At 38.9% G+C, this 12692-nt stretch overlaps 1 long non-coding RNA gene across 11 annotated transcripts in view; it reads right to left on the bottom strand.

The window, feature by feature from the left end:
• Window positions 1–2090: 2090 nt before the first annotated feature.
• LOC115637939 overlaps window positions 2091–12692 on the bottom strand; it is a 351855-nt gene continuing 341253 nt past the window's right edge. For all 11 annotated transcript variants that reach the window (XR_003997376.1, XR_003997380.1, XR_003997377.1 and 8 more), the window contains one exon: window positions 2091–6755. This is a non-coding gene — a long non-coding RNA (uncharacterized LOC115637939). The remainder of the gene's footprint in view (window positions 6756–12692) is intronic.

The raw sequence follows: 12692 nt of genomic DNA on the forward strand, positions 1-12692 counted from the left end.
TCAACCATTCAGTCTTCCTAAGGTAAGTTGTGCTCCAGGCAGTTTAGCATACATCTAGCTTTCAGGTGATGTGTTTAAATCAGTGATATTTTCTTATCTGTATGGCAATCAAAGAACCCATAGCACTTTCCCTAAAACTCCACTCCCCACGGTTGTGCATTTTGCACAGGCTGTTCATCATCCTTCCACCCAGAGGTAGCTGCACTTCAGTGGTGCTGCATGTATGTGTATTATGCTCACCCGCCTCATGTGAAGTGCTTTCAGAATCTAAATCCCATACTTAAACATAAAGTACTATTACAGAGATAGAGAAAAGCTGATTGTATGAATTATTTTAAAGAGCTATATGGGAATTTGTCTTACACCATAAAGAATGAAAGTTAAAAACCATGTCACTTTTAGACGTGGCAATCCTTTGAGCTGGCTGCCCTGCTTAAAGCAGTGCTGTGCACCAAACAATCTGGCATTAAACAAAGGTATATTCACTTCAAAATAGTGGAGTAAACTCCCAGGTCTGGAAAGCTTCAGCTTCAGATCCAACCTTTGAGGCTGATCCCTGTGACTATAATAGGCTGAATGGAAAACCCATATCTAAGCATTGCTAAATTTGGGGAAAGTTTGGACCCAGCTTGATATTTTGCAGCTCCAGACCCTTTTTATGATGAGACTGCATGTATGTATTTTTTTCCTCTGTTGAACTTGTAAGTCGTTTGGAAAACAGAACAAAATGTTTCATGACAATGGTCACAAAAATTTGAGATGTTCCTTTTTTTTAATAGAAAAATATCAAAACTCTGAATGTTTTGACCGTCCATACTCATGTTCAGTTTATTGTCTAGCAGATGTAATTACACATAACTCTGCAAAGCCGCTCCTCTTTGTAGTAGTTAGATACAATATTGCCCTAACATTGTGCTTTCCTGTGTGAATTCATTATGGAAGGGAGGACAGGGGGGACTGATTTATGATTCAGTTTCCCTACCTGTAAAATGGGGGAAATAATATATTACTTAACTATTTTACAGGGGTGTTGTGATGATTGTTTGTAAAGTGCTTTAAAAAGATGAAGTGCTTTAAAGATTTATTATGTTACAGTTATTAACAGTTCAAAGCATTCATAGGCAGACAAAAAGATGAAATTTAAAAATGTGCATAAATGTACAAAACCTTTATTCAAAAATTTAAAATGATTATTGTTCTGCTCTTACAAGCTGCTCATGAACTTATGTGAATTGGCTAACCCACCAAAAGAGGATAATCTTTACAATATTTAGGACCACAAAAATGCATATTTATTGTCTCTGTATCAGGGAAACATGCATATAAAATAACTGTTTGGCAAGAGTTACATTTCCAGTTCAACAACTGTTTCAAACTAGGAAAAATTACATTGGCATGTGAACCAATGTGAATAAATATCTCGGTCAATTTAAAAAAGCTACTCAGCCAGCATAGTTACTGCTGTGATGTAACAGGAAAGATGACAGTTTTAAAGTAGGTTTTTTATATAATTCAATGCTTTAATAATGAACAGACTGGGAAAAACAGAAACGGTCTTTTGTAATTATAAAGCATCTTCCATCTGAAGACCTCTGTATGATTTACAACTGGGAAGCTTCACAAGGCCTCTAAGAGGAAGGTAAATACCACAAGTGTGCACCTTAAGAAGCCTGGAATATATAAATATAGGAACTTGATGGCTCAAGAGCTTGGTGATAAGGACATTTCCACATGTAGGTTGCTGGTTTGAATGCTGGCCATATCAATGGTTCCCAACATTAGTCAACATCCAAAGTCTGTTCACTGGCTTCTGTAAAATGACTCAGTGGTCTCTATCCAATGCTTAACGGCTATTTACAAAAAGAACAGGAGGACATGTGGCACCTTAGAGACTAACAAATTTATTTGAGCATAAGCTATCGTGGGCTACAGCCCACTTCATCGGATGCATAGAATGGAACATATAGTAAGGAGAAATATATACACATACAGAGAACATGAAAAGGTGGGAGTTGACCTACCAACTCTAAGAGGCTAATTAATTAAGATGAGCTATTACCAAAAGGAAAAAAAAACTTTTGTAGTGATAATCAAGATGGCCCATTTCAGACAGTTTGACATGAAGGTGTGAGGATACTTAACATGGGGAAATAGATTCAATGTGTGTTACGTGTGTATTTAGTTGCCATCACACATGGCACCAATTCAAATCCTTTATTGGCAATTTTGGCAGAGAGGCAAAGGACTGAGGGTCTGATCCAGTGCTTGTTGAAGTCAGTTGAAGGTTTCCCACTGGCTTTGGATCAGGACCTAGATGAGACACTAAACTGCTATCTTGGGTGACCAGACAGCAAGTGTGAAAAATCGGGACAAGGGGTGGGGGGTAATAGGAGCCTATATAAGAAAAAGATCCAAAAATCGGGACTGTTCCTATAAAATCGGGACATCTCGTCACCCTACTGCTATCTTCCCCTAAGTGGTCCCTTCAGAACAGGGCTGAGGCAGAATGGAACGACAATGTGAGGAAGACTTTTTTAAAGCTTCCACGTGGGAGTGATTTGATGTAGAGAGGCTACCTGAGTTGTCAATCTGGCAAACTTCACCCACAGCAAATTCACCCAGTTTCTTGTAAATATTTTTAAATGAGTATAATAATAGAAAAACACATCCCACTCTTATCCTATGAGGAGCAAAAAGTGCTTCACAAACATGGTTTAATAAGCCACGTGAAACACCTGTGAGGTGAGCAATGGATCTATAGAGATTACTTCATTCACCACTGAAATGCAGCTACTTCTGGAGTGGCAAATAGCAGTTGTTTAACGGGATATGGGACACTACATAACAGTTTAGGGTAGGTGGCAAAAAAGGATATCACATCCAACTGAAATTGTAGGAAGGATTAGGTAGACACAATGAGATTTGACCAGAGCACCAAGTTTAACATTCCTACTCTGAGGAAAATGCTTTGGGATCCGGACATTAAGTTTTATGTCTCATCCTAAAGTATGTATGAAATTGTTTTGGACTAGAAAACACAGGAACACAATTCTGCTGGCTAAGAGCCTATTCACTTTCCTCACTTAGAAAACTCCCACTGACTTCACTGGGAGTTTTCATGAATAAGAAACATTGACTATGGTGGGGACTTCATCCAAACTCCACTGAAATCAATGGGAATCTTTCAAGTGTCTTGTGTAGCTTTGTAGTTTTGGCTCCAATACAGTAAAACACTTGCTTGGGATTAAGTGTTCTGCTGTACTGGGATGTTGTCATGACTGCTGGGTCGTGAACCCAGGCCTGCAGGATTCATGGGAGCAGCCCCACTCCAACCTTCCATTTGGTGGCCTGCTGACAATGGCTTACCTGGAACTCACAAAGCCCAGTCCCAGTGTGAGGCTCCACCCTGAGGTCCAATTGGCAGAGGTTTGGAGAAGCTGATTGGCCCACTGGCCCTACTTAAGACAGCAGCAGGAACAGGAAGTTGTCTGAACAACTGGGCTCCACTCTGCTCCTTCAAATTGATTTCCTGGCATACCATCTCAGCTCTACCCCTGACATCTGACTTGTGGTTCCTGATCTCCAGTCTGTCTCCTGCTTCTGACCTGCCAGTATCCTGATCCAGCTTACATTCAGCTTCTGTCTTGTGACTGCAGACTCAGACTCCAAGGTCTGGTTGCCCATAACCTGGCCATGACAGCTTGTTTGGGCCACAGTAATCCTGAAGGACTGAGTCTGGTGTAAGAAGCATAGATCCACCACTGCCACCAGAACTGGCCCACAGATATGATGCAAGCTTTCGTTGTGGAAGCCAACACCTCCCGTTATGGTGATGGGGTCTTCCTTTCCCAAAGCACAGATCTGAGCAAATACTGCACCCTATCAACTACTACTCAAGGAGGCTTACCGTGCTGAGCAAAATGACGAGATCTTGGATGAGGAGCTCCCAGCAACTGACTGCCTTCAAAGAGTGGCGACAGTACTTGGAAGGGTCCCATCATCTGGTCAAAGTGTTTACTGATTATAAGAACCTGGAGTAACCAAGTCAAGGCCCTAAACCAACAACAGCTCCAGTGGGCCCTATTCTTCTCACTGTTCAATTTTACCCTGACCTATTACCCTGGAACTAGATATGGCAAGACTGATGCCTTGTCCAGAAGATATGGCTCTGATCCACAAAGGCCCAGTTCAGAACCAGCCCACATTCTCAAGTCTCATAATTTCCTCACCTCAGGGACCTGCTCACGCTCATCCACTTTGCCTCTGTCTCCAGAATTCCACCCCACAAGTTGGCCATTTTCAACCAAGAACCACACAACACCTAGGAGAGGATCATGTTCATAAGGGACCAGATCTATGTTCCTCCAAGAGTTGGTAAGAGAGGTGATTCTTCAACTATGTCATGACTGCACCCTGGCAGGATACTTGGGTGATATAAAACCCAACGATTAATGTCCAATTTATTCTGGTGGCTCTGTATGTGCCCCATGAGAGCTTCCTGCCAGGTGTATGCGTGAATCAAGATCCCCACCAGAAACTCTGTTGTCTCCTCCCATCTCTGTAGATCCACATCTTAGCCCTGAGAGGCCATTTTCTTGGACCCTATGGTAGAACTACTGGAGTCCAGTGGTTTCATGATCATCCTGACAGTGGTAGATTGCTTTTCTAAGATGTCTCACTTCATTCCCCCATGGGTTTATTGTCCACAGAGGAAACCACCTGGCTTTGGATAAACAACGTAGTCAGTCTTCATGGCCTCCTGGCTAATATCACTTCTGATGGGGTCACAGCTTACTGCTCTGGCATGAGTCCTACATTTATTAAGAGTCTACATCAATGTACCCTCTATTTTTCCCCATCCATGTCTGGAATTAATTTTGTGATGTGCACCAATATGGAGGTGATGTGTGGCAGACTGTGTGCCTTTGCTGCCTGCTCCTTCAGCTTGATCTATTGGCTTCCTGATCCATCTTGACTCCTGGTATCTGACTTGTAGTTCCTGATCTCCAGTTTGGCTGCTGCCTCTGACCCTCCAGTATCCTGTCCCAGCAGACTCATAACTGCGGACTCTGATTCCAACTACTAGGTCTGGCTGCCCATGGCATTAAGGATCAGATTCAAAACCACTAAAGTCAATGCATTTTGGATCAGGCCCTAATATGTACCAGAACAGTGTTTTAGAAGCAGTCCACCTGCTCATATGGGACAGAAAGTCCATTAATCAGTTACTTAATTTTATTTTTGCTAGTAAACTTAAGGAGCCAAAATCATCCTCTGTGTAATTCTGACTAATAAAACTAGAGTTACATGAGGAGTTAATCTGGCCCAAAGAGCATACATACTGACACCTTTTTCAAAAGGTAAGTATGTCATTACATACCTCTCCCGTATCAACTAGACCAGTGTTATTTGCTTTCATAATTATATAGGATATTAGATGTATTGCTGCATGGTCCTGTTTAATAGGTTAGTTTTATGTGTGCACTTCAAGATAGTGAATCAATGCCAGTTATCAATTTGGTAGAAAGGAGTTGGGAAAAGGGGAGCAATTATGAAATTATCTAGAAACATGTACAAGTTAAACCAAATACTGTGGTTCCCTAAGTGACTCTGAACTTTGAATAATTTACGTATGGAGAACAGAGGCTTTATTGGTCCTAAAAGCTCTGAACATGATATCAGTGTTAAATATAAAGGCAACAAGGTGTCAAAATATGGAAATATGTTAAGTTAAATAATACCATCTGCGATGATCTCACATACTGTAATTTGATTATGGCCTGAACTTGCACAGGGTCACTAACTCCCATATGGAGTTACATTGAAGTCAATGGAATCCCTTTGTAGGAATGGGACCTAACTTATGTTTTCACAAAAGAAGCATAATGAATCCAAAAATACAGCTCTGCTCATAAGATGCTTTTCAAACTGTTGAATACCAAGTCTAAAGCAGTTCAACAGTTAAAAAGGAAGTGGGCCAGATCCTCAGTTAGTGTAAACTGGAATATTTCCAATGGTTTCAGTAGGCAGTTCAATCTATAACAATGTTAATATTTAACACAAATCTCTTTTAGTTCTATTGGTGTACAGTGTCTAGAGCGTTAGGTGCTTCAAAACCTGAATAAAATAGAGTCAATCCAATTATATTTCAAAATAACACTTTTTCTTAAACACTGGGCCAGATCCTCAACTGATGTAAAGTGGAATAACTGCAGTCACTTAAATTTTATTTAATTATTGTAGTTATTTCAATTTGTGGCACTTATCTAATGCTCTAGGTGTTGTAAACCAATATGCAATACAGTAATTAACATGCTCACAGAAAGAACTACCCAGAGCTTCTGAAGGAAAAAAAAAAGCCACCGAATAATCAGGACTGATCAATGGCTCCTTTGAATGTTACTTTTTTTTATTATTCAGCTAATAAAAATTTAACGGGACACTTTAATCTTTATAAAGTAAAATTGTTTAATTTATTAAGGGCTATTTGTTTTATAGGATTTATCATTTATGGTTTTTCTAGCATCATTTTTACATCTACTTACTTACTTAGTTGGTTTGTTGCATTAGTCCTGATGGGATTTCTGCCCAAATATAACATGGCTGCCAAGCATGACAAGTACGACGATAGTACAGCAGCAGAACGAACTCACGCTTTCGTGTGTTTCTATGATCTCAATGGTAGAAAATGAGGATGATCAGATGGTAGTTTTCAGAAATCAGGACAAGGCCAAAATTCAGAAGAGATGAGAAATCTGTAGAGAAAATGACAATGAGAACATTTTATTAAAAAATATTTCAAAGGTATTTTCGACATGTTGCACTGAACAAAGAAAAAGAGACAATTGGATTGTTTGGGAGGTCAGTGCTGCAGTTTATGGAAATGAAGTCGGTTAGATTGTGCCAATTCAGGAATGAATTTGCCCTCTGGTTACTAAAGAGGTTAAGAAAACAAATCAATTATGTTTTCTTTTGTTAGAATTAGTTAGCTAACTATAATAGTTAATAAGATGGTGGGATTCATTCTTATATAGCAGCCTTCCACTCATAAGTGTTTTCCAAATATTAAAAATTATCTTAAAATTCCCTGAAACAGCTAAGGGTCATTATCCTCATTTTGCAGATGAAGCAACAGAGGGACAGAAAGGTTAAAATCTAAACATTCCAAAATGTCCAGTAATATTGGGTGTCTGATATACTTTTAGGACCTGATTTTCAGAGAAGCTGAGTACTCACAAGTTCAAGTACGGTCACTGAGAGCTGCAGGTGCTCAATATCTCTGAAAATCAAACTTTCCGTGTAAAGTTGGGCACCCAAAAAACTCAAGGCAGCCAAAAATCAATGGACATTCTTGAAAATGTTGGCAGTAATGACTTGCTGTATATGCACAGAGCAAGTGAGTTGCAGAGCTGGGAAGTTCAGGAGCCCTGATTTACCCTCTTGCCCCCAGCCAGTACACAAAACTCCTCTTCTCTTTAAAATATCCCGCTCTCCTCTACTCTGTGTGAACTTAAAAACTGTTGAAATCCTGACCAGTTCCCATGTAGAACACACTATACCAAATTTATTGCTAGCATAATCAGACAAAACTTTAGTCTGGTATGTGATGTTAGCCATAGTCCAAAACTCATAGCCTTGGCACTCCTCCCTCCAATAAACATGACAGCACAACCTAGGGCACATCCTCTGTTGGTGTAAATGGTTGGTCTAAATCTGTGCCTCCTAGGTTGCAACTCCCACAACAGAATTGTAAAACTGAGTTGCACATTTCTGAATCACCACCTTTCTGTGTAATTATTTAAGATCTGCTTTGGGAAATATTTGTAAACTCCTCCTTTTAGGGAAAAAATGCCTAAATGGATTGAGTTTGATCAAAACTCCCATTACTATGGACAACTAATTCCTCCTCTTCATTCCCTGTACAAGAAGTGGGATACATGGAGCGATTATGTCAAACTGAGTCAGAGAACCTTAAAATAATACTGGTGTGATGTCCTGATACCATGTTGCAGTGTATGTGTTGTAGCTAATATGTCATTGTGTTCCAGCTTTGTAAAATCAAATGTTGCTCTAAATCCATCCCCTGATCTCAACCAACTTGTAGGCACCTTATCTATCAACATTTCTCTTCGGGAAACATGAATTTTCATGCTGAAAATAACTTATGCACCAACACTTTGAAAAGTTTTTTTTAAATAATGTGGAACAAACCAGTATGTGCAAATTCAGGTTAAGCACCTAAAGGATATGCAAGACAAAGGGCATCTCAAACCTCAACGAGCAGCCTACAATTATTTTCCAGCAATGCAGCCACACTAATGTTTCCAGTTAGTGGAAGAAAAATTCTCTCCCCTTTGCCTTATAGTTTTCACCTTACACTTTGCCTATTCAGAGGGCCTAATCAAATGAGAACAAAGGATGAGACAAAAAGTAGTTTGGTGACACAGGACTGGCCTAAGTAGTTGCTTGCTAATCCAATATTAGATTTATTTAGCATAAAACTCTGGAATCTATACTTCCATAAGTGCATGTGCAAATCTTCCATTAGCACAAATAGCATGGGTTCACTTACGCCCTTCTAGATAATAGCCTTGTATGACAGCAGTTGAAATGAAGCCCATCCTACACAAATTGTCCTACTTGAAATTATTGTCTTAAATCCTCATATGTGAAATATTAGCAACACAACCTCCAATATGTGGGATTTGTCTGTTTTAGAATTTTGTTGCAAACTCAAAAGTCCTAGTTCAAGTGAGCCTGGCCCTGTTTATGGTTCACAGCACCTTAGAAAGCAGTCAGGTGTCATTGTGAAACTGGGAGAACTACTGAGGCCTTGAGTGAATTTTGTTTTGTGCTCTTGGGATTGTTAAACCTGATAACTCAGAGCATAATTTTCGTGTGAAAACTCAAATGGATCAGTGCTGAAGAAAACATTTGTATAAGCCCCTGCAATCCAAAACTGCTGAGTTTTGCCCAGCTCTGGTTATTTCATAGAATCACAGGACTGGAAGGGACGTCGAGAGGTCATCTAGTCCAGTCCCTTGCACTTATGGCAGGACTGAGTATTATCTAGATCATCTCAGACAGGTGTTTGTTTAACCTGATCTTAAAAACTTCCAATGATGGAGATTCCACAACCTCCGTAGGTAATTTATTCCAGTGTTTAACCACCCTGACAGTTGGGTTGGACATTAGGAAAAACTTCCTAATTGCTCTTGCGGCAACTTAAGCCATTGCTTGTTGTCCTATCCTCAGAGGTTAAGGAGAACAATTTTTCTCCCTCCTCCTTGTATCAACCTTTTATGCACTTGAAAACTGTTATCATGTGCCCTCTCAGTCTTCTCTTCTCCAGACTAAACAAACTCATTTTTTTCAATCTTTTTCCACATAGATCATGTTTTGTAGACCTTTAATCATTTTTGTTACTCTCCTCTGGACCTTCTCCAATTTGTCCACATCTTTCCTGAAATGTGGCACCCAGAACTGGACACAATACTGTGGTTGAGACCTAATCGCATGGAGTAGAGTGGAAGAATGACTTTTCATGTCTTGCTTAGAACACTCCTGCTAATACATCCCAGAATGATGTTTTCTTTTTCTGCAATAGTGTAAGTTTTGTAAGTTAGTGGATTGATTAAAAAAAAAAGTTAAAGACAACAGGAGTGTCTTCATTGACTTAAGGGGCTTTGTTTCAAGCCCTAAGTATCTAACATTTAAAATAATATAAATAATAGTACTTGCAAAGTCCAGAAATGGATACCATTTACAGTCATTGAAATTGTTTAAAGACAGCACTTCACTGGGGCCAAATTATTGCTGTCAAACAACAATGTGGTGCTGGGAGAGAGGTGCCATAGTAATGGGTGTCATATAAAAACCAAAATAGAATGCAACCGAATTCTGCCCGAGAACACCTATACAGCAGGTATCCATATTTTTCCTGGGCATAGACTACTAGTGTTGCTGCAGTCCAGAAGGAATTCAGAGGAGGTATAGCAGTACAGGTCTGGTGACATGGCTCTTGAAGTCTTTTGTGCACCAGATAGCAATGGGAGAGCATCACTGATGGGAAAATATGCTAAACTGTTTGTAAGTTGTAGCAAAGGCCTCTGCTGAGTATTTCCCCAAGTGCAACTAGAGGCACTGTCTGATCCTGTCCTCTGAAGGCATTACGCCTCCAGGCACATCTGTTTGCCCAGGGCAACCTCTTCCCCCAGATCTGTGTGGCAGTGCCTGTTGCAGCCTTAATTTGGCCTTAAATGTTTTTCTTGGATAGCTCAAGGATGACATCAGTTAATTTACCAGGAACGTTATTGTTAAATTGGATCCCCCATTTTTTTTTTCTTTTTATGTGATTAGTTATTGTTTGTGTTTGGTTATCAGCAGATGATCTATATGTACAGTAAGAGCTTTGTAACCATGGTGTTACACTCAGTTAATGGCTCAAATTGTGTTATGATTAAAAAAAGATGTTTGTGCTTTGGTCATGATTATTTTATCTCTGCTGCAATCTGTTATTTAGTGCACTTCAGACTTTGAATACAACAAAGAAAAAGTAATCAGCAGTGTATGACTTGTATATATTCTGTACAACCTGTTGATATACCCACACCAACATGCAACCAGACCTAGACACAGAAGATGATAAAAGTTAGGGGACACAACATAATAATGTACTGTACATTACAAGGACCCAGTTGTTACTCTCAGTCATCTGTGGTAGTACTTTATTTCCCACATAGTCTTGTGAAGCCAATAAGACTACTTGTGGCATATGGGACTACACAATGTGAGCAGAAATGTGTCCTAGATCTGTAGGAAAGTTTTAAAAATCAGTAAAGGAAGCAGGCCTAATATCAATGTGGAAGTTCTCAAAGTGGGATGAAGCCAGATGCACCAAAGATGGGCCTTCCTTGACCTCTGGAGGAGAAGGTGTTTACTACATGGGGCTCTCAGAACACTTCTGGATGATCTATCCAGATCATGATACTGGTATTCAGCTCATTTGCACAACGGGCACTCTTTATGAACTAGAAGTAAAGTATTCAGATCCTCAGTCACAAAACTGTGTCTGTTTTCAACTCTCTTTCTGTAACTTTTTGTTTTCTCAGGTGACTAGGGCTCTAAATGGACTTATTCAAGTGTAAGTCTTTATATTGAGAATAAAGCTTTTAGTAGTTAAACATTCATTAACAGAGTTAAACCACAGCTTCAGGTGATAGAGAGTAAGCAGATCTTTGCCAGTGTTCAATGGTGTGTTAGATTCTTTGTGTCAATTATTCATGATGCTGTTGCTGAACGCTCTAATTTTACATAAGTGAAAGTCACAAGGGAACTGTTATGATGCTCGGATAAGAAGAGCACAAAAAAGAACATTATATCAGTCTGTACTAAAGACGTAGTTAGCTATTATGTTTTAGTATTTTGGAGTCAGTCTTTTAGAGTGGAAATATAAAATCTTTTTCAGAAACAGAGTTTCTCTGAGAGTGGTAAATAGAAAACTAAAATCTATTTGCTTATAGAAACATTAAATGGTCTCTCAGACCAGTTTCTTCATGTCTTGTGAGTGTTTTCCTATAAAACCCCCTAAATGTGAAAAATGTTGACTTTCTCAAAATATTTGCCACAACACCCTAACATTGTATAAAGCATAGCTACTCATTTTTATTTCAGATTAGATAACTTTGCTACCACCTAGTTATATACCCAAAGTTCGCATATCTTTCAAAAAACTACTGAAAATGCACCTAGCCAGCTATCCGGCACTGTGTCAATTTGTTCTGCAGTGTATTGTATATATCTATCCTTGCCTTTAGAAGATAAGAACTTTTGGGGAAGAACTCATCAGTAATTTGGTGCAGTTTACCTACTGTATATCACCATGCATGCTTATGGCACTTCACCTGCAGTACCTGGAGTATCAACAAAAAACAGTGCTTAAAGTTAATTCTAATTCAAGTTATTTCCCCTCAGTCAATATAAAAGTGAGACAGTAAAGTAGCACAGTGATTCTGGCCCATGTACTGGAAGTATTTGGACATATTCCTGTAGGAAAAATGATTTTGAAATAAGCGTCAGGTGAAAAAAATCTATGATAGATGTAAATTAAAATATACTTCCTCCCATACAATGTGAAATGTTCTTTCTCCTGTACAATATGAAAGTAGGTCATGCTTTGGTAAGGCATTTCCCTACTTTTTTCCCCCTTGATGTACATACATTGAAATACTTTCTAGGAGAATATTTTGATGATTCACCAAATTTTAATCTTTAAGAATGATAAATGAACAAATATTCCCCTTCCCCTTAATGACTTTATAGAATCACGGTTATAAATATCTTTTTCTAATCTAAGTACTCAGGTTACAGCCATCTATATTTTTATGGAGAATAAGTTAAATTGTTTTGGGCAACTCTTCTTCTTTTTCCATTCCATACTTAAAGAATGGCATAAAAATGTAGTTCCATGAATAATACAACTGAAATACATCCTGAATGGCTGAAAAGATTGCCAATGCATAGTAATGTAGCTTAGTTGATTTTAAATTATGGGATATAGTAGAAAGCAAATCTGTAACATAATAGCCATTCAAGATGCATTTGTCAAGAAGACAGTCAATCACACGTTACATAGTTATGGATCTTGACCACATAATACTGTGGATAATTAAAACACTTAATCCTCTAAAATA

This window comes from Gopherus evgoodei, chromosome 1, assembly GCF_007399415.2.
Source record: "Gopherus evgoodei ecotype Sinaloan lineage chromosome 1, rGopEvg1_v1.p, whole genome shotgun sequence".
Lineage (NCBI taxonomy): Eukaryota > Metazoa > Chordata > Testudines > Testudinidae > Gopherus > Gopherus evgoodei.